The 24,449-nt window shown below is 36.2% G+C and overlaps 1 protein-coding gene across 8 annotated transcripts in view; it reads right to left on the minus strand.

Annotated features, from left to right (window-relative positions):
* MAP2 (microtubule associated protein 2) overlaps window positions 1-22,991 on the minus strand; it is a 1,383,589-nt gene extending 1,360,598 nt beyond the window's left edge. For 5 of the 8 annotated variants that reach the window (XM_044060521.1, XM_044060516.1, XM_044060518.1 and 2 more), the window contains exons 1-2: window positions 22,400-22,537; window positions 22,162-22,229 (exon numbers count right to left, since the gene is read on the minus strand). The gene's annotated coding sequence lies outside the window, so the exon portion shown is untranslated. Of the gene's footprint in view, window positions 1-22,161; window positions 22,230-22,399; window positions 22,539-22,904 lie in introns of those variants that run through there. The other 3 variants (XM_044060520.1, XM_044060517.1, XM_044060515.1) reach the window with 2 other exon arrangements.
* Window positions 22,992-24,449: the final 1,458 nt, after the last annotated feature.

Consider the following 24,449-nt stretch of genomic DNA (forward strand, 5'->3'; position numbering starts at 1 on the left):
ACACACACACACACACACAGACATATATATATATGTATATATATATATATATATATATATATATATAAATATGTCCACGAATAAAAGGGAAGCCAAGAATAATATATATATATATATATATATATATATATATATATATATATATATATATATACATAGGGGAAGCCTTCTAGCTAATCATTGGGAGTGGTAAGCACTATGTAGCCTATCTACCACAACAGTGGTTTCTGGCCCATAAATTGTAGTTTCTTGACTGTTTGGGCAGTTTTTCCATCTCTTTCAACATTCTAGTTTAAAAGCCTGGGTTTGAACTTGCTTCCCACCTTTCCTGTAACTAGTCTAGTCCAGATACAGATTTGCTGTATCCAGGACTGTTTGTAAGCTTTTGTGCCCCCCAAGCCTTTCTGTGTTGGAGGGAAGCCATCTAGCTTATCAGTGGGAGTGGTAAGCACTAGGTAGCCTATCTACCACAAGAGTGGTTTCTGGTCCAGAAATTGTAGTTTATTGGCCATTTGGGCAGTTTTTCCATCTCTTTTAGCCTTCTGGTCTAAAAGTGTGTGTTTGCGCTTGTTTCCCACCTTTCCTGTAACTAGTCCAGTCCAGATACAGATTTGCTGTATCCAGGACTGCTTGTAAGCTTCTGAGCCCCCCCCCCCAGCCTTTCTGTGTTGGAGGGAAGCCTTCTAGCTTATCAGTGGGAGTGATAAGCACTAGGTAGCCTATCTACCACAAGATCCAGGTACAGATTCTTAGTTTTAGCACTTGAATTTGCTTATACAGGCTCAGCACATGTTCAGAACTTGTTGCTAGCACTAAATAAGCTACAAATTACTACAGCACTCAACCTTCCTCTTTACCTAGAGGAAAACAGTTTTTGTACTTACTTTCCTCACTTGCGTAGAGAAAAACAGCTCTTATACTTACGTTCCTCACTTGTCTAGAGGAAAGTAGCTTTTTATTCAGGTATGTCCGAAGGTCAGCTCCCAGTGTTCTCTCCTGTCTAGCTGATGAATCTGGGCATCTTGGGGCAATGTAGCAATTGCCTCATGTACACAGACAACCCTCTCCTCCTACCACCCAACACCACAACCTGTGATAGATGCACTTAGCTAGCCAAACTGGAGGTAAAGCTGTCTCCAACCAAGACTGAACTTAACAGTCAAGAAAAGAAGGTAAACACTTGCACCACACTACACTCATTACATAGTCCCACTACACCTACACCACCAAAATCCACACAGAGAAACACAAAAACATTCGCGGAGGCTCTCAATCATAATCTGCTCAAGCAACAGAGACCTCCAAAGCAGAAACGCAAGCAACCTCCACCCCCCCAACACAACCCAAATGATACATAGCCCACAGACTCATTGTGCCACTCAACCACAGCCCATAAGGCAAAACAATGTACCCAACACACTAGTCATATGTGACTCTATAGTCAGGCACACTGATGTCCCACTCACCAGGCTAAACAAGGAAAAGGTCACTGTCAGCTGCCTGTCGGATGCCAGGATATGCCACATAACCCATGCACTCAGATCACTCCACAACAAGTACAAATATGACTATGTCATTGTCTATGTTGGTGTGAATGACCTGAGATGTACCTCCCTGGACTACATGAAAAGAGACATGGGAGAGCTCTCTGATCTTGTAGCCCAGGCAGGTATGACCCTAGCCCTGAGTAGCATCCTGCCATCGCCCAGAATGATACAGCAGTACAAGGACAAAATGATTGACTTCAACAACTGGCTAAGCTTCTGGTATCATTCCAAGGAGATCCAGTATCTGTCTGCCTGGGACGACATGGTCAACAGACCATGATGCTTTGCCAGAGATGGCCTGCACCTGTCACCCCTGGGATTCCGGATACTGGCTAAGGCTCTTGCTGCCCCTGGAACAGGCAAGCAAAAACTGAGGGTAATGCTACTCAATGCTAGAAGTCTAAATCTCAAAATGCACTCCCTCGAGGCACTCCTTAAAATGGATAACATTGATATCTGTGCAGTGACTGAGACCTGGTTCAAGGCTCCAGAGAGCACCCCTGCATTACCAGACTATAACTCATACCACAATTTTCAGCCACCTAACCTGGACTGGAACACCAAAGGCGGAGGTGTGTCGTTATTCATTAAGGCTAGTAAGCAGCAACAATCAGAACCTTGACTCCTAGAGTTGATATACAATCCTCTTTATTTCGAATAAAACTGGACCACAACGAAAACAGTGAAAAACAGTTGTATACAGCAGTACTAAGCGCTTTCACCCTTGCATGTCAGGGCATCATCAGAGTACAAAATAACTTAGCATAGAACGTCCCTTAAATACAGTTGTTATAATTACTCTAATTACTTAATTGTGTTAATCAACACTCATTGAATGAAGCTTGTATTTTGTTAGCAGTGAATGAAAAATACATTTAAAATAAAAAGAGAAAAAGAGAAACTGTTAGTGCAGACTTTAAAAGTAAATTTGACCCTTATGTCAGTTTGTTATAAAATTTAAAATTGTTAAAAAATATATGTATTTTATACATATTACAATTCCACATGTTAACATGAACATTTGGTATAGATTTATTTAAGTCAATATTTAAATTGTCAGTCCAAAAAGATGCGTGACTTTCCAATGAGCAATAAAATGAAAGTAGAAATTCAAACAAATAAATCCATGTAAGTTAGCAAATTGTTTATTCCAAACGAGTAAGCGCTTTCGCCAAAGGCTTCTTCAGACTCTTTACACAAACTAAAACTTTGAACATCACTTTTAAAACCAACAAAAGCTTGTGATAGGATCTCTATAATCACATGTTTCCTTCATTTAAAAATACAGTAACCCATTAAACTCAGTTCCATGAATGTTACCTTGTTCAGCTAAGAAAAATACTGGTATATTAAAAGTAAGAACTGAATAGTTCAAAATAAACATACATAAAAACATACATAAAAAACATACATAAAAATGCATCGGTGCCCAAACATACATTATATTATATTAAACAATTGAGTATATCTCAGAGCCTTGTCATATTTACTTATCATCTCATGGTGCTTTAGGAAAATCTCGTACTGAACTTTCAGGCAGTATATATCAAAAAAGCCATTTCAGACTTGGTTAGTATAACCCAAACTGCTTGTAATGCACATATTTACAAAGTGTGACTTTAGATATTTCCATGTTTTACTGGAAGTTCATACTATCCAGAGTAGACTCGTAAAACAGTCAACAATTACAGGTGGTTAAAAACTTGTATCACATTAGTTAGGCTATTCTCGTATAAATCAAAAGTTAAAAACAGTTTTTCAAAATTACTTATTTTCTGCAGACTCTGAAACGCTTTTAAGAATCACAGCACAACAAAGTATTCCTTGGCGTATGTGCCTGGTTAATTCTTGAATGCAAAACAAAGAACGCTACTGTGCGTGCTTACGTACCATAGCGTTCATAAAATAAACATTGTGTCTATTTAAAAAGCCGATTAGGCTTACAACAGGCATAAGTACATGACGAGCTTTTCAATAGCTGTCCATTAGTTCATGCCTTAGTCTCTTCAATCTCCGTTAATAAACAGGGACATTTGACATTTCAGGATGTGAACGTAACTTACAAAAATGTGGGTGGAAGAATGCTTCAACAATAAAGCGAAGCAACAAAACGTCTATATGGAAACAGAGCAATATCTTAATAATTAACTTGACTCTCGTACAGATCCACAATGGTGGAAATAAGCACACTGACTTAAGCAACCATTAATTGCACTTTATAATTGTTACATCCTTGATACCCAAATTTAAAATATAGACATTGTGAAATGTTAAAACTCTTATGTGGTGAAGCGGAAAATATAGGAAGGAATACATGAGGGGAAAGGGAAAATGGGAAGTATTTTGGCACATATATTCTGTTAATCCCGAATGGCATCCTGAGGTGTCTTACATTAGTTTTTATAAACAGTACTTTTCAATACTAAATATATGTGTGCAAAGATTCATTTCTTATGACAAATGTTGAAAGTATATGAAATGCCTACAATATGTCTGAGTATATAGATAGGTCATCTACACCATGGTCATAATGTTGTGAGGAAAATGTACCTAACTAATGTGGAATTTAGAACAGTTAGTGGGAGATCTCTTTACCTCGGTAATCTTCTACTTTTCAAAAATGGCTTTATTTGGATTTTATCGTTAAGGCCTGGTGGTTTATCGGACCTTAATCTTATGATCCATCTTGTTTCTTGTTCTAAAGTTCTGTTAATTAGATCACCACCTCTGAATCCTTCATACACACATTGAATGGCACAGAACTTAAAGGAATGACTGGTACCAGTTGAACTTTTATGTCTAGCCAATGCATTGGTTTCTGTACCTACTCTAAGGTGGTACGTGTGTTCCCTAATCCTCTCCTTAAATGATCTATTTGTTTTCCTATGTAGTAACTATTACATCCTAAACATTTAGCCATATATATGACATTTTACTTTCACAGTTGGTGTTAGTGTTAAAATTGTAAATGCGTCCTGTAGTAGGGTGCTCAAAACTAGTTTCTTTATTAATATAAATACATTGATTGCAATGACCACAGGGTACTGTGTTTCTATTCACTGTCAACCTGTTAACTAGTGGATGTCTTGGTCTACATAGGATACTCTTCAGATTGGGAAGGTTTTAATAAGCTATACGAGGTGTGGGGCCAGCAATCTCACTAACTTCTATATCTGAATTCAAAATACCCCAGTGTTTCTTCATAATGCTTTTCACTTGCAGGCTCATTTTACTAAAAGTAAGGTTAGCTCTAACTTCATTCCTAGGGGAACCTGAGCTAGTGGTCATTGCTTCATGTGCCATAAAATATGGTTTCGCAGTACTTGTTCTTAAGGTCTCCACTGTGTTAATAGTGTCTAATATTTCTTTTTCTTTGTAACCTCTCTCCAGAAATCTCTCCTTCATGTCCTCTATTCCTGAAACATAAGTTTCTTGTTGTGGATTCAATCTAGATACCCTCATAAATTGTCCTTTAAGGGCGTTTTGAAATACATGGCCGGGATGCATACTTTGTCTATGTAATATATTGTTTCTTTGGCAATCTTTCCTATAAATAGTTGTGTTGATCATACCATTGGTCATTCTAAATACTTCCACGTCCAAAATGGAAGATTGCTAACTGAGAAGTTTGCAGTAAATTTTAAGAAGTCCGTGGTATTGTCCAAGTAAGAAACAAAGTTTAATAGGGAGGGTTCATCTCCAAGCCATATAAAAAAGAGGTCGTCCACAAAAGCGACAGTACATTGCAGCATGTTCTATAAATGATAGATTATTGAGGTCAAAATTATCTTCCCATCTGGCCATGACTAGGTTGGCGTAGCTATTTGCACATGATGTGCCCATAGCCACGCCATCCTTCTGTAAGTAAATGACTTCTTCAAATGCAAAGACATTATTAGTTAATATAGTCTCTAATAGCAGGGTCACAAGGTCAATCTTTCTATCAGTGAAGTCTGAATGTGCTTTCAAATATTCAGTGATCAGTCTTATTCCTACGTCATTGGGGATCACTGTGAATAAGCTAACCACATCAAGTGTCACAAAGAAAAAATGTTGGTTCGTATCCAATGAGTGAGTTTGAGAATATAGGTCTAAAAGAAATTGCTTACTATCTTTCAGGATCTTCTTATTACCATTAACTAATGGTCTAAGTACACTCTCTAGATAAATAGATAGGGTATCATTTATAGAACATGCTGCAATGTACTGTCGTTTTGTGGACGACCTCTTTTTTATATGGCTTGGAGATGAACCCTCCCTATTAAACTTTGTTTCTTACTTGGACAATACCACGGACTTCTTAAAATTTACTGCAAACTTCTCAGTTAGCAATCTTCCATTTTTGGACGTGGAAGTATTTAGAATGACCAATGGTATGATCAACACAACTATTTATAGGAAAGATTGCCAAAGAAACAATATATTACATAGACAAAGTATGCATCCCGCCATGTATTTCAAAACGTCCTTAAAGGACAATTTATGAGGGTATCTAGATTGAATCCACAACAAGAAACTTATGTTTCAGGAATAGAGGACATGAAGGAGAGATTTCTGGAGAGAGGTTACAAAGAAAAGAAATATTAGACACTATTAACACAGTGGAGACCTTAAGAACAAGTACTGCGAAACCATATTTTATGGCACATGAAGCAATGACCACTAGCTCAGGTTCCCTAGGAATGAAGTTAGAGCTAACCTTACTTTTAGTAAAATGAGCCTGCAAGTGAAAAGCATTATGAAGAAACACTGGGGTATTTTGAATTCAGATATAGAAGTTAGTGAGATTGCTGGCCCCACACCTCGTATAGCTTATAAAACCTTCCCAATCTGAAGAGTATCCTATGTAGACCAAGACATCCACTAGTTAACAGGTTGACAGTGAATAGAAACACAGTACCCTGTGGTCATTGCAATCAATGTATTTATATTAATAAAGAAACTAGTTTTGAGCACCCTACTACAGGACGCATTTACAATTTTAACACTAACACCAACTGTGAAAGTAAAATGTCATATATATGGCTAAATGTTTAGGATGTAATAGTTACTACATAGGAAAACAAATAGATCATTTAAGGAGAGGATTAGGGAACACACGCATCACCTTAGAGTAGGTACAGAAACCAATGCATTGGCTAGACATAAAAGTTCAACTGGTACCAGTCATTCCTTTAAGTTCTGTGCCATTCAATGTGTGTATGAAGGATTCAGAGGTGGTGATCTAATTAACAGAACTTTAGAACAAGAAACAAGATGGATCATAAGATTAAGGTCCGATAAACCACCAGGCCTTAACGATAAAATCCAAATAAAGCCATTTTTGAAAAGTAGATTACGCAGGTAAAGAGATCTCCCACTAACTGTTCTAAATTCCACATTAGTTAGGTACATTTTCCTCACAACATTATGACCATGGTGTAGATGACCTATCTATATACTCAGACATATTGTAGGCATTTCATATACTTTCAACATTTGTCATAAGAAATGAATCTTTGCACACATATATTTAGTATTGAAAAGTACTGTTTATAAAAACTAATGTAAGACACCTCAGGATGCCATTCGGGATTAACAGAATATATGTGCCAAAATACTTCCCATTTCCCCTTTCCCTCATGTATTCCTTCCTATATTTTCCGCTTCACCACATAAGAGTTTTAACATTTCACAATGTCTATATTTTAAATTTGGGTATCAAGGATGTAACAATTATAAAGTGCAATTAATGGTTGCTTAAGTCAGTGTGCTTATTTCCACCATTGTGGATCTGTACGAGTCAAGTTAATTATTAAGATATTGCTCTGTTTCCATATAGACGCTTTGTTGCTTCGCTTATTGTTGAAGCATTCTTCCACCCACATTTTTGTAAGTTACGCTCACATCCTGAAATGTCAAATGTCCCTGTTTATTAACGGAGATTGAAGAGACTAAGGCATGAACTAATGGACAGCTATTGAAAAGCTCGTCATGTACTTATGCCTGTTGTAAGCCTAATCGGCTTTTTAAATAGACACAATGTTTATTTTATGAACGCTTATGGTACGTAATGCGCAGTAGCGTTCTTTGTTTTGCATTCAAGAATTAACCAGGCACATACGCAAGGAATACTTTGTTGTGCTGTGATTTTAAAAGCGCTTCAGAGTCTGCAGAAAATAAGTAATTTTGAAAACTGTTTTTAACTTTTGATTTATACGAGAATAGCCTAACTAATGTGATACAAGTTTTTAACCACCTGTAATTGTTGACTGTTTTACGAGTCTACTCTGGATAGTATGAACTTCCAGTAAAACACGGAAATATCTAAAGTCACACTTTGTAAATATGTGCATTACAAGCAGTTTGGGTTATACTAACCAAGTCTGAAATGGCTTTTTGATATATACTGCCTGAAAGTTCAGTACGAGATTTTCCTAAAGCACCATGAGATGATAAGTAAATATGACAAGGCTCTGAGATATACTCAATTGTTTAATATAATATAATGTATGTTTGGGCAATCATGCATTTTTATGTATGTTTTTTATGTATGTTTTTTATGTATGTTTATTTTGAACTATTCAGTTCTTACTTTTAATATACCAGTATTTTTCTTAGCTGAACAAGGTAACATTCATGGAACTGAGTTTAATGGGTTACTGTATTTTTAAATGAAGGAAACATGTGATTATAGAGATCCTATCACAAGCTTTTGTTGGTTTTAAAAGTGATGTTCAAAGTTTTAGTTTGTGTAAAGAGTCTGAAGAAGCCTTTGGCGAAAGCGCTTACTCGTTTGGAATAAACAATTTGCTAACTTACATGGATTTATTTGTTTGAATTTCTACTTTCATTTTATTGCTCATTGGAAAGTCACGCATCTTTTTGGACTGAGTTTTACTAGTGTTTTAGCGTGAGTATCCTACCTCAACTAACAGCAGCTCTGAGTTTTGGATTTGTGCAATATTTAAATTGTGTCACAAAATAATATCAAATAATTTATATAGTTGTGAATTAATGTAATAAAAATATTTTACCAATAAGTTAAACATTAATTGTAATAAATATATATGTAAATGGTAATTGTTAAATAGTAAATGAAAAAAATATATTAAATATTAAATATTAAATATCAAATGTTATAAAACAGAATAAAATCTGATTTGATTTAATATATGTGTATTAACCTTACATTTAAATTTGATGAATTTATTTTGTTATAATAGTGTGTAATAAACATAAATTAATTATATAATGTTGCGTTGACGTGATGAGTTGTACCAATTATTATTAAGTTTAATAATTTTGTAGGTAAATTTTATAACAAACTGACATAAGGGTCAAATTTACTTTTAAAGTCTGCACTAACAGTTTCTCTTTTTCTCTTTTTATTTTAAATGTATTTTTCATTCACTGCTAACAAAATACAAGCTTCATTCAATGAGTGTTGATTAACACAATTAAGTAATTAGAGTAATTATAACAACTGTATTTAAGGGACGTTCTATGCTAAGTTATTTTGTACTCTGATGATGCCCTGACATGCAAGGGTGAAAGCGCTTAGTACTGCTGTATACAACTGTTTTTCACTGTTTTCGTTGTGGTCCAGTTTTATTCGAAATAAAGAGGATTGTATATCAACTCTAGGAGTCAAGGTTCTGATTGTTGCTGCTTACTAGTCTTGGTTGGAAGTTTGTTCTACATCTCAATTTCATCAGATTCCTGTTTGAACCTAGATTGTGGATTTGTGCCGGACCTAACGGACATAAAGTGACTGGTAACACTGATATTTGTATCACAGTTCTATGACTTGACAGCATTTCAAAGAATTTTTATAGAACGTCCTTGTGTTCAATTTGGCTTTTAAGCACTGGTATTTAGCCAACGATCAATTTTGTTTGTTTTACACTACGAATTTAGCCTTCAGCTATTGAGCACAACTTGCTAGCTTTTAGCTATTGAGCACAACTTGCTAATTAACTCCTCGTTCCTAAACTGCTACTTCATCGAACTCAGCTAACACCGATATATGAATCATTGCAATACGATTTGACAGTATCTTAAACAACCTTTACAAGAAAGTCTATGGGTTAAAGCCTTCTTTTTAAACTGAATTCGGTCAACGGAATTACCGTTGAAAGCTCTGTACTGAATATCAGGGAATTTTACTGTTGTATTGAGCGCAACCAGCTAAAAACGCTCTGGGTTCTAACCTGGTTCAAACTGTTTTCATCTCGATTCAACTTAGTAATGAACTACCGGTTGAACACCTTGGATTTAGCTTCAACTAACATTAGTGTTTCTGACATCCTGCGCGCATAGCTCAGAATTCTCTGTGTTGGAACCGAGTTCAATTGTTTTCAAAAAATTGAACTCAGTAAACAAACTATTCACTGGATACCGTGCACTCAGCTTTATTGAATTTCAGCGGTTGTGCTATTACGGGCAACTTGCTAAGTAATGCCTGCATCTATCTTTTTAAAGTGACATTTACACAGCATCAACTGTTGAATTTACTGTATTCCGCTGGTTAAAAGTATCACTTATGCACGCAAAGTGTACATTTTTTCACAAAGCAATATCGCACTTATTAGCTTGTTGTGATATACAACTATTTGCTTAATAGTTAATGCCTCAGTGGTACTAACACAGCGAACGAGTGCAGTTATCCGTAATTGACAGCTCTGTTATATTAATAGAGTTTAGCTTTCAGTTCACTGTTTGGGGGTAAAGTCTATTTTTACGAAGTTTCTTTACATTGTATATAAAAAATCTGTTATTAGCAACATCATTGACTGTGCTCAATCTATCTTATTACCCTTTGTGTTAAATACAACTTGTATGAAGTTTCTTTATATCAAACTATAACACTGAGATCAACAACGGCAATCTACCTTGCCTTTGGTAGAAACATTGAAAGTTTATTGAGCTAGTGTGCAAGGACCAACACTGTTGCACTACATATTCTGCTCGTATTCATTTATATTCAAAGGCTCTAATCAATCTGTGGCTTTGATTATTGGATTTATCAACAACTTTCATTATGATGCAGCGGTTGCTACAGGAGCACTTAGACATTACCAACAAGCTTATCAAAGCCTTAAACGAGCAGCAACACTTAGGAGGCAATGAATCGGAAATGATTATTACAGACTCACAGGAGCGGCTCCTCACTTTGCATTCAACTCCAAACACCAGTATACACAACACAGTTGCCAGGCAACGATCGGTCAGCCCTCAGCATCAGGCAGTGACGTCAGGGAGAGAAGACGTCTCAAGGATACCGCCAAACGTTAACAACAGCTACCAACACAATCAGACGGTTCGAAGAGTAAATGTACATACAAACAATTCTTCAAACGGTAACATTGACCTTAATCGGTTCCTTACTGCTCCAAACCTGAATAGAGCAGGTTCTGTCACAGCTTCGAACCAAGGTACACTCAATTCAAGGCTTGAGGAATTTGAGAAGACACTAAAAACCTTCAAATCTCTACAGATGGATAATGCCTTTCTGGAACGTTCGCTAGAGTTAAAACAAGTCCCTAAGGGACTTCGTATCTTCAAGCTGCCTCATGGGTTTGCTGAAGGCACACCACTTTTTTCAGAGTTAAAGGGACTTTTTGACAATACTGGTTTTGAACTTTTAAAACTCATTATCCGAAATAACAATGATAAGTTAAATGTCTTAAAGGATAAACTGTGTAATTTAGATAGAAGTATCAAAGCAGATGTTTTATTTGAGTACAATAAGATCAAAATGGAAAATATTTTTAGAGATTTAGACAGATATATTACTAAAGGTTTAGACATTAAAAATTCAAAAATCGAGAGAGATACCAACGACTATAAAAATAACAGAGTTTACAACCATTTTAGGGAATATAAAAATATGAAATTACAAAATCACACTCGAAACACCAACATAGCAGGGAATGGTAGGAATTTTAGTACAAATTTTAATACAAATGGGAATAACAATTTACATTCTAACTTTGATGAATTCACTGCTGAAGATGACCATGAATTACGTTATCGAAGCAATTTTGATAATAATGACGAGGCACAGTCAGTTTTTTTAGAACAGCCAGCCCTAAGGAGATCAGAGAGGATAAGGGAGAGGCAGGGCAGCCAAAACTATCACGTTCAAAGGAACTACAACAATGGAGGCAACAGAAGGGGCAGATGGTAGCACAAAGTGAATCACAACGTAATGTGGAGTTTGACAATTCACACTTTACACCAAGTGTTACCTTGTCAACATTACATTCAATTCCAGAGGTTGGAATTGTGCAACAACAGACTATAAGGGTAAACACTGCCACGATAAACCCAACTAATGGAATAAAAATTATTAACTACATGGGTTCTAATTTGTATAATTTTACTGACAAAACATTTGACACCACACACCTAAAATTGTTCAGTAAAGGATTCACCTTTGTGCCAACTTTTAAGTTAGACATTGCTGAAGTCCTGATTAATTTAAAAACTTATACCAGGTTATTGAATTTAAAAGTTTTTTTTCATGATTCCAACCCAACTACACTGGACGGAGGACTCACTCTTAAACGTCACAGTACATTTATACCACCTCAGAATCTTATCATACACATTTTTGAAAAACTTTGTGAAACCCACATAAGAAGAATACTAAACGAAAAAACCAGTACTAACTATAATCTAACTTCAGCAGAACGTTTTTGTTTAAAAGAACTTACCAGTTCTAACAAGTTTAGAATAATGAAACCAGACAAAGGAGGTGGTGTAGTTATTATGTTGACTTGTGATTATATAGATAGAATGACCAGATTATTGGAAGACGAAAGTACCTATGTTAAGGTGAACAGACACGAGGTGGACATGGCCTACACTAAAATCGATTGGCTGCTTTATGAATTTTTGATGGATGGAATGATTGATGCACAAACTTATCATTATTTATCAGTGGAATACCCAGTAGTGCCCTCTATTTTGGGATTCCAAAAATTCACAAACATCTTGATAACCCTCCATTTAGACCAATAGTCTCCGCTAAAGGATCAAAAACAGAGGCGTTGGCTGCCTATATTGATTTTAAGTGTAAAAAAGTTTTGTCAGACTTTCCTCACATTATTAGAGATTCGTGGCACTGCTTGGATTTGTTACGTGCCTTTGTTGATTCTTTTAACGGTCATCTTGATTTTTGTATGGTCACCATTGACGTTGTCAACTTGTTCAGTGTAATTCCACACCAAGAAGGGCTTGAGTTGTTTGAAATTTGTCTCAACAAACATAGTGGCTATAGCAACTCTGAAACTAGATTGTTGTCACAGATGTTGGAAATAGTTCTAGAAAATAATTTTATTTATTTTAACAGTCAACATTATAGACAAAAAAATGGTGTTGCAATGGGAGCCAAATGTGCCCCTACTTATGCTAATTTGGTGCTGGCAGCATGGGAGGAGGAATACGTTTTTACTAGCATTTATTGGAGTAACATATTGATCTATCTAAGATTTCTTGATGATATTTTAATCTTCTGGAATGGGTCTGAGAATGGGCTTAAAGAATTTATTACATATATAGGTTCAACAACTAGTTTTTTGAAATTCACTAGCCACACTTCTGTCGAAAAGATTAACTTTTTAGATATTACAATTTCATTTCAAAATGGTAAAATAGAATCCAACATCTATCGGAAAAAAACTTATTCCAACTCATTTCTACACTTTGATAGTAGCCACCCAAACCATCAGAAAACGAATTTAGTCAAGGGCCAGATGGTGAGGCTGTCAAGATTAGTGAGTAAAGAAGAGGCCTTTTTAAACGAACTGACCATACTGAAAAATATGTTCACCGCTAGAGCATATCCAGAGGAGTTGGTATCAAGAATTGGTAATAGTGTAAAAGCAACAGGACAACACTATACAAACCAATTATTCATTATGGATTACCATGTAAAGATGTATCCAATATCAGGAATGTTGGACATGACACCTTTATCATCCCCTTTAACGAAAAATCTCAACACATAGTTAAAGTGATGTATGATTCATGGAGCATTATTACAGAAATTAATGTTGACTTGGGGAACATACTTGGTAATAAACCAAAATGTACTTTTAGTAAGGGGCCAAGTTTAAAGAATTTATTCGAGAAACCCTTTAGTAATGAAATGTATACGAGATCCAAAATGCATAAATGTGGACGATGTCGTGCATGTAGGTTCATTAACAATGGACCATATTTATCTATATACAATTATGAAAAAACAATTAGATGTCCAGGAACTTGTGATTGTAATACCTGTATGGTTGTTTATGCTGCTACTTGTACAAGTTGTCAGGCCTTTTATATAGGCAAAACACACAGAAAACTAAAAACTCGTATTATTGAACACACCAGTGACATTAAGATAAAGAAAGAAACAAGTGCCTTATATATTCACAGTACGGTGTGTGTTAACTTCAAAAAATTTTTATTTTTTGTCATAGATAGAATACCACAACATAAGTTGTACAACGGGGGCGATACTAAGACCCTTCTGGAAGCCAGAGAATGTATTTGGCAACTAAGATTAAATGCCAATAAGTGGCCAGGTATCAACGAACAAGTTTCCATTAATAGTATATTGAAACTAAAATCACAAATTATTTAGTAGTTAATGACACACACACAATGTTTCTTATATTTATTACTATGTTCATTAATTCTATATAGTACATACATTTTGTTACTCATATACGTTTCTCACAGCCCCTACTTCTATTCACATAACTATAATATACATATACACAAAATAGTTATGTAGTTAGATATTACCAATCTAAAGATATAATAATGTTTTTAAATATACTTTTAAATATACTTTAAATATACTTTAAATATACTTTTAATCATCAAAACCATTTGTCACAAATTACTATAATTATTTTTATTCCCATTTTTTAAGTTTCATTTATTTTACCTACAAAATTATTAAACTTAATAATAATTGGTACAACTCATCACGTCAACGCAACATTATATAATTAATTTATGTTTATTACACACTATTATAACAAAATAAATTCATCAAATTTAAATGTAAGGTTAATACACATATATTAAATCAAATCAGATTTTATTCTGTTTTATAACATTTGATATTTAATATTTAATATTTAATATATTTTTTTCATTTACTATTTAACAATTACCATTTACATATATATTTATTACAATTAATGTTTAACTTATTGGTAAAATATTTTTATTACATTAATTCACAACTATATAAATTATTTGATATTATTTTGTGACACAATTTAAATATTGACTTAAATAAATCTATACCAAATGTTCATGTTAACATGTGGAATTGTAATATGTATAAAATACATATATTTTTTAACAATTTTAAATTTTATAACAAACTGACATAAGGGTCAAATTTACTTTTAAAGTCTGCACTAACAGTTTCTCTTTTTCTCTTTTTATTTTAAATGTATTTTTCATTCACTGCTAACAAAATACAAGCTTCATTCAATGAGTGTTGATTAACACAATTAAGTAATTAGAGTAATTATAACAACTGTATTTAAGGGACGTTCTATGCTAAGTTATTTTGTACTCTGATGATGCCCTGACATGCAAGGGTGAAAGCGCTTAGTACTGCTGTATACAACTGTTTTTCACTGTTTTCGTTGTGGTCCAGTTTTATTCGAAATAAAGAGGATTGTATATCAACTCTAGGAGTCAAGGTTCTGATTGTTGCTGCTTACTAGTCTTGGTTGGAAATTCATTAAGGCTATCCACACTTCCAAGTTAGTTGCTCAGCATAATGCATCCGAGGTTATCCAAGTGCAACTAACTCTGGGCAAAACTGCAATCCAAATTGTAGCTTGCTACAGATCCCCCACCATACCCCAGGATTCCCACTCCTCTTTTCTTGATATACTGTAAAATATTAGGGTTCAAACAAACACCCTAATAATGGGCGATTTCAACTACCCCACCATTAACTGGGAAAACTACTCATGTACCAACTCCTTCACTCAACGCTTTCTGGAATTCATAAATTCCAGTGCCCTGGATCAACTTATCTACACCCCCACCAGAGGCAACAATATCCTAGACCTAGTCATTACCAGCATGAGTGTCTGGTGTTCCACACCTGAAGTCAGCTCCTTGTTGGTCAGATCCGACCATAAGCTAATCACCCTAGATATCCACATCCCACCCCACCCCCTATTAAGGAAATCATGCTAAAAATTTTCTCCAAAGACAACTTCATGCTTCTTAAGACAGAAGTGGTGAACTTCATGACACCCATGCAGAGGGACAATACAGTTACGACTGCTGTATCCTACACAGATGCATTCTATAAGCACTTACACAAGTGCATGGATCGTGCTATCCCAAACAGAACCAAGATGCTATCCTCCAATAAAGGAAGCCAATCTGGTGGTCCCCTGCCATAAACAAACACTAGAGCAGAAGGAAGAAACTGTTGCAAAAGAGAGTAAAATCCCATGAGTGGAGGAGTTCCCTGGTCAGCCTCAGTAAGAAGCTGAGATCCCTTATAAGAGTCTCCAAAGTTAGCTATGAAAACAAAATCACCACTGATTATAGGGACAACCACAAAGCATTCTATAGCAATGTATAGCAATCTGAATGGCAACACCCAGATCTGCTCTGAGTTACAGCACAACAGCATGAAAATTACAGAACCAACTGATATTGCCAACGTCCTGGCAGATAGGTTCAGTGCTAACTTTACCCCCCTCTCACCCCCTAAAGGGCCCATATCTATACAGGAAGAATGCAGAGTCCCTGTAATCACAACTACGCAGGTAAAAGCTGCACTCTCTAAAGCCAAAAACACAGCATCCATGGGACCGGACAACATCCCAGGCTGCGTTTTACACGAACTTCAGAACAAACTGGCTCCCCATCTAAGTACCATGTTCAATTATAGTGTCACATCAGGCTTTGTGCCCACTGAATGGCACACAGCAACAGTTATGCCGCTCCACAAAGGGGGAGCCACTACTGATCCTGGGAACTATCGCCCTATTAGTCTGACGAGCCTGGTCTGTAAGGCCATGGAATGTATAATCATGGAACTCATAAACAAAGACATTGGTAGCCTCCAAATACTGGACCCCACCCAGTTCGGGTTTGTGAAAGACAGATCATGCCTCCTGAACCTGATCGACTTCTTTGAGGCAGTCACCAAAGCTGTAGACGAGGGTAAGTTGGTTCACACAGCCTACCTTGACCTCGCCAAGGCTTTCGACACCATCCCCCATTCTGGAATTATAGCTAAACTCACTAAACTAGGTATAAATCCTATGTCACAAGAGGGGTTGCCATTTGGATCACTGACAGAATCCACACTATAAAAGATGTAGACTCCAAATCTGACTTCAAACCAGTGACAAGTGGAGTACCACAGGGTTAAGTCCTGGGACCTCTCCTGTTTTGTATCTACTTCTCTGAAGTACAGGCTAACACAGAAGGCCTTTGGCTAACGAAGTTTGCAGATGACTGCAAACTAGGAGCCATAGTTGAGTCCCCAAATGATGTGGACATCCTACAGAAGGGCCTCACTGAGACAGATGCCTGGTGTCAGAGCCATGGCCTCAAGCTCAATGTCAAAAAGTGCATTGTCATCCCCTTTGGTAAAAACTCTGTACCCATGAACTACCACATAGGTGGCAGTCTACTTAATGCCGAATGTGTGATAAGTGACCTGGGGACCCAGGTGGACAGTAGTCTCTCCTTTGGTGATCACATCGCCACAGTAGTCAGGAAATTCTTCTACATGGCACACCTCATCACAAAAGGGTTCTCATCTAGGAAAAAAGAGGTCATTGTTCCCCTCTACTTGACACTCATTAGACCCATCATAGAGTACAACACCCCTTTTGGTATGTACCTCACAAGACATCTGCAGCAGCTGTAAAGGCCACAAAAGTACCTCACAAAGAGGATTACTGGCCTCAAACAGATGCCCTACACTGACTGTCTCAAAAAACTCCAGCTTTACTCTATACCATATCGCCTACTCTGAGGTGATCTCTGCTTAACATATAAAGCTATGTCAAACCCAGAGTTGTTGGACATGCTACACCTAAAGAAATCCCAATCCCTCCGAGCTACACAGTCTAGGGACCCAAACCTTGTCACCACAATAAACAGGACATGCTGGAGGGATAGATTCCTGTCCCAGAGACTTCCCATACTCTGGAACAAGCTACCCATCTGTGTCAAGCAAAGTTCCTCATTAGCACTTTTCAAGAAAAATCTTGATAAGTGGATAGGAAATAGGAAATACACCCCAGGGATCACTTATGTGGCTCTGCTCGACAGGGGCACAGGAAAATAACTTTCTTGGGTGGAGTAAGCCAGGGAACCTTGTTGGCTAGGCTTACTTAGGCCCTTGGGCCAAAAGCCTAGTACCTACCTATGAACCTTTGAACCTATCTATATATATATATATATATATATATATATATATATATATATATATATACGTATATGTGTGTGTGTATATATAGTTGGTTGGTGCACCAGTTCATGTATGTTGGATTTTTATCCATATATATATATATATATATATATATATATATATATGGTTACCCTTCAGAAGGTCGAACAGCTGAAATCTTGAAATGCATATGGTCGAGACCATATGCTCGAAATTTCAGAAGGTCAACCTCCTGAATGGGGATCGGCATAAAGCGCAGAATGGGAGTTTTCCATTTCTGTGCTGTAGCGCAATCTCAGAGTTAGTATAAATAAGTAGCGGGGGGGGTGGGTGCAGGGGGGCTTGCCCCCCCTGCAGAAACATTATTTTGTGTTTCATTGTTTATTTTTTGTTTCCGTTTCACAAGGTCGAGCTTCTGAAATTTGAGCATATGGCTTCGGCCATATGCATTTCGAGATTTCAGCCATTCGACCTTATGAAGGGGAACTATATATATATATATATATATATATATATATATATATATATATATACATGCACACACGTTTTATATATATATATATATATATATATATATATATATATATATATACATACACACATATATATCCTATAAATGCAATATATTGTAAAAGATATTAAGTTCCACAAAACAATCAAGAGTAATTCAGCTGAAAGGAAAGTTGTAATTTACCAAAACCTTTTTTCTCATTACAATTAAACAAATCCAAAAGCAACAAACACAAACATTTTACACTTAAAGGATCATCAGTATACTTTTGTCAAGGCTGGCCTTTCATAAACTGGTGCCCTAGGCAAAAGGTCTTCATGGCGCCTCCCCCCCACCAGCCACTGCCCCCATCCTGGTCTACTTACACCATCCAGATTACTTTTTTCATCTTTTCTCTCAGTGTTTGTCTTACTCTTCAAGCTTTTTTCCTGTATTCATTCAACATATAAAAGAAACCATTACTTTACTACAAAAAATAAACAAATGAATATTGGAAAATATTGGGAAATATTGGAAAAGTGCCCCTGCTTGTGTGGCGCCCTAGGTGGCTGTCTAGTTGGCCTATGCCTAAAGCCAGCTATGACTGTCATTGAATGCTCACCAAAAAAGAGGATTATGTTTATATAAATCAGATTTTCATTTGTAGCATTAGAAGTACTGGACACTGCTTTAAAGTGAACATTGCAGCAAGAAAAAGAAAATTCAAAGCAAACATCTTGAGGAAGAGTATAGTATAATGTACTGGCAGCAGAGAATTTATGAAAACAAATAAGAATTTCAAATGGTGTACAGTATTATGGGATATATATGCAGGCTGTAGCATGTCCTTTCACATTCTTTCCATGAAAAATTTAGGCAGTTCATCTTTAAGCAAAAATGCTCAGCATTTATCAGAATGAAAGTGTCGAAGAAACTCACTGCCCTTAAGGTATCCATGAAACCTGCGGCTTTCTTACAGTACTCCTTTGGCCGGTAGCCTTTTAAGACATCCTCCTAGCATGACTGTGCTTCATTGCACATTTTTTTTTATTAACAGTTTATAGAGCAGTGCCAGTGATCATAAAAGATAAATTATCTGATACTGAATAATAAAGTGGCTGTAAAGGTAGCAGCAGAAAACAAGCCAAAAAGCAGAAAACATCTAAGCAAAAGTAACTGTAATTTTACTGAATACTGTCTGAAGTAATACTGACAAGCAAGGTGGTGGCACTTAAATCACATTGCAGAAGTGGCAGTGTGATGACCACCTTTACCTAATGTTTTTCAAAGCAGTTTATGAAACCTCATCATGGTTTTGGTTCCTCTCAATCATAATCAGTAAGATGTAAGACTTATCTGACTTTTGACCACAAAACATTCATTTTTCCCTCTGAATCCTTATTTTTTTTTCTGGACCAGATTTTATATAGGAAGTAAATATCAACTCATATTCTTTCAAATATTCCGACTCTCATTTTATTTATATTTTATAAAGTATATGTTGTACTGAGCACTGCATTATGTGATTCCAGGCTCTGCCTAAGGGAAGTTTGGGATTGTATTGCTGAATCCTTTACTCCTTTAACAAGTTCCAGCTCCAAAGTTCTGAATATAATAGAAATGTATATAGGTAACTCCACGAGTGCACATAACTACACCTAGGTTACTTTATGTACATGTTAACAACTCTTAAGCATCTGTGATTTCTAAAGGTGAGGAAATTCAGGGACATCGCCATAGATGGTAGAAAGTATGACAGACGGTTCCACAAACCATGGAACCCATCCACAATCCTCCCACAAGCAACAAACATCCCTTCAACTTTTTGCTGCATCAAGGCAACTCAACCTTGATCTTTCGCCAAATCTGTATGCTGTTCGTTTCTCATCACTATTTTTTCACAGTGACCAAAGTTGTGCCCACACTACTATCAACACTCTGCATGCCACTCCCTTCTGCTTAACAATAATGGGTATTCCCTGACAGCCACCCCCATACCAGTTAGCAGAGTCCCTGGCTGCCCTTACCCTGATATGGCCTATCAGCAACTTTCCTTAGCTTATCACCCTATTTAGTAGTTATATTAGTGTTTTCCAGCAGTCATACTCTTCTATGTAATGGGGGACCTCTATATTTATTTTTAACCAACAGCCAATGACTAGTAAAACATCTCAACCCTATAATTCTCAAAACTCAGAAAAACAGTGATCAAATACCTTATACAGCTCTGGTCCCTCCTCCTCATCTAAAAACACATTTCCCTACAAAATATGGTCCCCCCGTTACTCTGAACTTACATTCAATCTTGCTATCCTGCTGTAGGTACACTGCACCAGACACCCAGTTTGCTCCACCTCAAAGCACATGAGATGTGTAAAGATTCTGCTCAGATATCCTACTTCATTCTCATGTATATGGTAGATAATTTCATGATTCATGCTGAAACTAACTGGTGAGTTTTCCCTACACTGAAACTTTAACTGTACCTCTGGCATCCTACTCCATGAACCATGTTTGCAGTACAGTGGAGTAAAGCTCTACATACTGTTAACTTATACCCTTGATTATCTGCAAACATACTTATTCATATGCTCTTAACAAGAACGATTAACAGATTTATAGAACTACTATCTTGCAGCTCTATAAACCTGCCTATATCCCTCCTTTCAGCCATCTTGTAAGCACTTACCACAGACCTCTCTGGTTAACTTACTGTACACAAACTAATTACAAATTTAAGTAAGTTAGACATACATTGATTGTACAATTACATTATAACAATCAGCCATACATTTGCTACAGAGAATAAAGGCATTATGTAAAAAGGGATGCAGCATCTTCATATTAAGAAATATTTGCTAGGTTTACTAGCAAAATGCATAGTATAAAATACCAAAGTCATTCCTTCTGGCCCAAATTTTCATATATTCTTTTCAGAAATAATGAAAACTGTAGAGCAAACATGCTGGCTGGATCTGTATATCTGCTGTTATTAAAAATTGTGTACTTCACATGTTTTTTTTTTTTCTGAATCAGGGATAAGGACCACAACACAGATATGCAACTTATTAAAAAATACTTGAAGCAATGATAGAATGGTGGATGAATACACAACAGACTGTAGGTTTAATGACTACACTGCTAAGTGGTACATTCAAACATTTAACCTTTGCATTTGTAATTGTCTGATTACAAATTACTGTTGTTTCAGTTGTGTGACATCAGACAAACCTATTTGAGGACATTTGGGTTTGGCAAAATTTTAGCAAGAGAGTAAATATCCATTCCAAAATGAATAAAGACAGTGATTTGTCTGAATGAAAGTAAAATCAGTCAGTGTTTTCAGCAGACTGGCCTTGGTCATTGTTATATGGTACTTCGTGTCATATTAGCCAATGAACATTACAAAACACGCTTTTTAGTTTTTTTCTGATGTTCATCTTGTTGATGTATACATGTTGCCACACACCGTAGTTTAAATAGCAGATTATAATTACAGTATCAACAAGACATTTTTTGATAAACTTTGGATCCTTACATGGTTATCTGCATTCATTTGTCATTACTCTTTGTCATTGTTCTGATTTTCCTAATAATTTCCACAAATACGCCCTATTTAAGGTGTTAGGAAATCATAATTTAATGATATAATGCACTCACGAATTGGTTGTTTGGTTTATAACACGTACCTTATATCATTCCTCTATAAAATGATGCGTAGTGTTTCTCTGTGTCACGGTACAGAAGCAGGAGAATTCTGAAAGAAAAAAAATCTCATGTGCATTCAATGTCACGAGAGGCCAGCTGTATTTAGCAGATAATACATGTATAAGTTTTAAAATACAGTTATTTAATTACTGTAGCACTATTAAAAAGACTCGTATTATCAAAATAAAAATGACTGCATCCTATAAACGATATCCTTACACGGCTTAGTTTCAAAGAATCATCGCAGACAGCAGCTGAAACAGTAAGCTTCCTGGTGTAGATATGCTGTCTGCCAGCCTGCAAGCAGACTTGATCTGCATGACAGGTTAAAAAAGAAAGAAAGAAAGAAAAAACAACACCCACTGCAAACCAGAAATCCCCCTCAGTAGCGTAAAGAAGTAGAGGGTGGGAACAAGTCCTGCTCGCTGCACAAAGAAACGTCTAGAAAGATGACATGGCGCCCGGATCAGGTACCGTTCAGTGCAGTTAGATGCGGCAGTCCTCACGAAGATGCTTGAATGCATTATCGGGGTAGCATTTTAAGTGTATGCCCCGTAAATGATGAAAAGTTATCTTGCACTAACTTAAAAGTCTATATTACAGACAGACGTTACGTCTGCTCTTAAATAGTCATCAATGAGTAACAACTGGATTTAAATTTCGTGTTCTAGTTATGCAACTGAAAGCAATGTGTTATCCCAATAGCCCATTAGATATATTTTACCTGTCGTGTAAGGATGCCAACGAATCGTATCTACAGCCGAACTCAATGTCAGGATCCCCTCTATCATACAATAGGTAGCATTTAGGTGAGAACTAAAAGAAATATAAAGTGGCACCCTGTGGAATGACTTGCATTTCCCCTGCTAACCAGTCTACAGACGTTCTTCAGCTTTGCTGAAAGTGCTGGACAGCAACAAAGAAATACAAATGGCTGCGTCGAGGATTACTTACCCAGGGCTGTGCAGACTGAGGAGGCTAGACATTAAAAATTGGGGCACCACCCTTGTCTGGTTAATTGTAGATCACACAAAAAGAGAGATTTACACAATGCCACTTTTCTTTGTTACTTATGTTGGGTAACTGCGTCTGTTTCACAAACTTCCGAAAATCTCGGCTTTGCATTCTAACAAGGATTTGAAAAAATGAAGTAATTTACTCACATTGTAACGCCAGCCAGAAAACTGACTTTAGCAAAACACTTTAAGTAGTTTCTGTCTAAAATGCAGACAAGCCTGTGTAATCTCAGATTTAGGGGTCCCCCTACCCTTTCAGAAACCGACAGTTGTAAGTATCAGACTAAAGATCCCGTATTGCTACAATTTAATTATTTTTAGTTATTTCACTAACACATTAAGGCTTTTCGTATATGGCACAATTCTGTTCTGCAATATTTAGTGGACAGCTAGGAAATATTTTTTTCATAAAACACCCACATGCATGTTCACTATTTCTGTTTTTTTTTTTTTTTACAAAATAATGAGAGCTAGGTGGTTAACGCATTTTGTCGCATATTCGCTGCACATGTAGATACTGCTAACAAGCAAATCACGAAAACCAAAATCCTATCCATTCCTCTTAGATAGCCGTAATTTCGTAGAATGTCCAGATTTTTCGTATATATATATATATATATATATATATATATATATATATATATATATATATATGTTTTTGTAAATAATTGCGGGTTGCAGCCACTAAATAACGGCATACGTTTTTTTTTTGGTTTCCCACATCATATCATTCAGAAAATATGGGCTAATACAAAACCTGTTACTTTAGCAACTTAAATTTTGAGAGCAGTATTTAAAATCTTTCCCTGATTTTGGGTTTTTGCCCCCCATTTCTCTGGTATTTTTCCAGAAGTCCTGCAATTAGAGGTTGAAAGATATGCCTAATGCATGCACAGCCGAATGTTTGTATGAAAACACTGAAACACACAACAAACTAGGAGTGAGAGGAACAACTAGTTTAAGTTTTTGTATGTAGCCTACAAAATTTTAGTTTTTATGCCTCAAATGGGAGTGTGTTACCTCTGATGCATAAACTATTGAATTCAACTCTTTGAAATCACATGTTTTTGAGAAAGCCCCTTCTATCAATGTATCATCCTCTTTGAAAAATAATTTCTAATGTTATTCAGTAATTTAATGTACCGAATTTTTGGATTCAGTTCTGTAGTTCTCGGAATACATCATTTTTTTAAATGCCAACCTCCAGTAGCATTTTGATTCTCTTGTGATAATTAAATGTTTTTATCATGCCC

The sequence above is a fragment of the Protopterus annectens genome, chromosome 2.part0 (assembly GCF_019279795.1).
Source record: "Protopterus annectens isolate FY-2018-M chromosome 2.part0, PAN1.0, whole genome shotgun sequence".
NCBI classification, from domain to species: Eukaryota; Metazoa; Chordata; order Ceratodontiformes; family Protopteridae; genus Protopterus; species Protopterus annectens.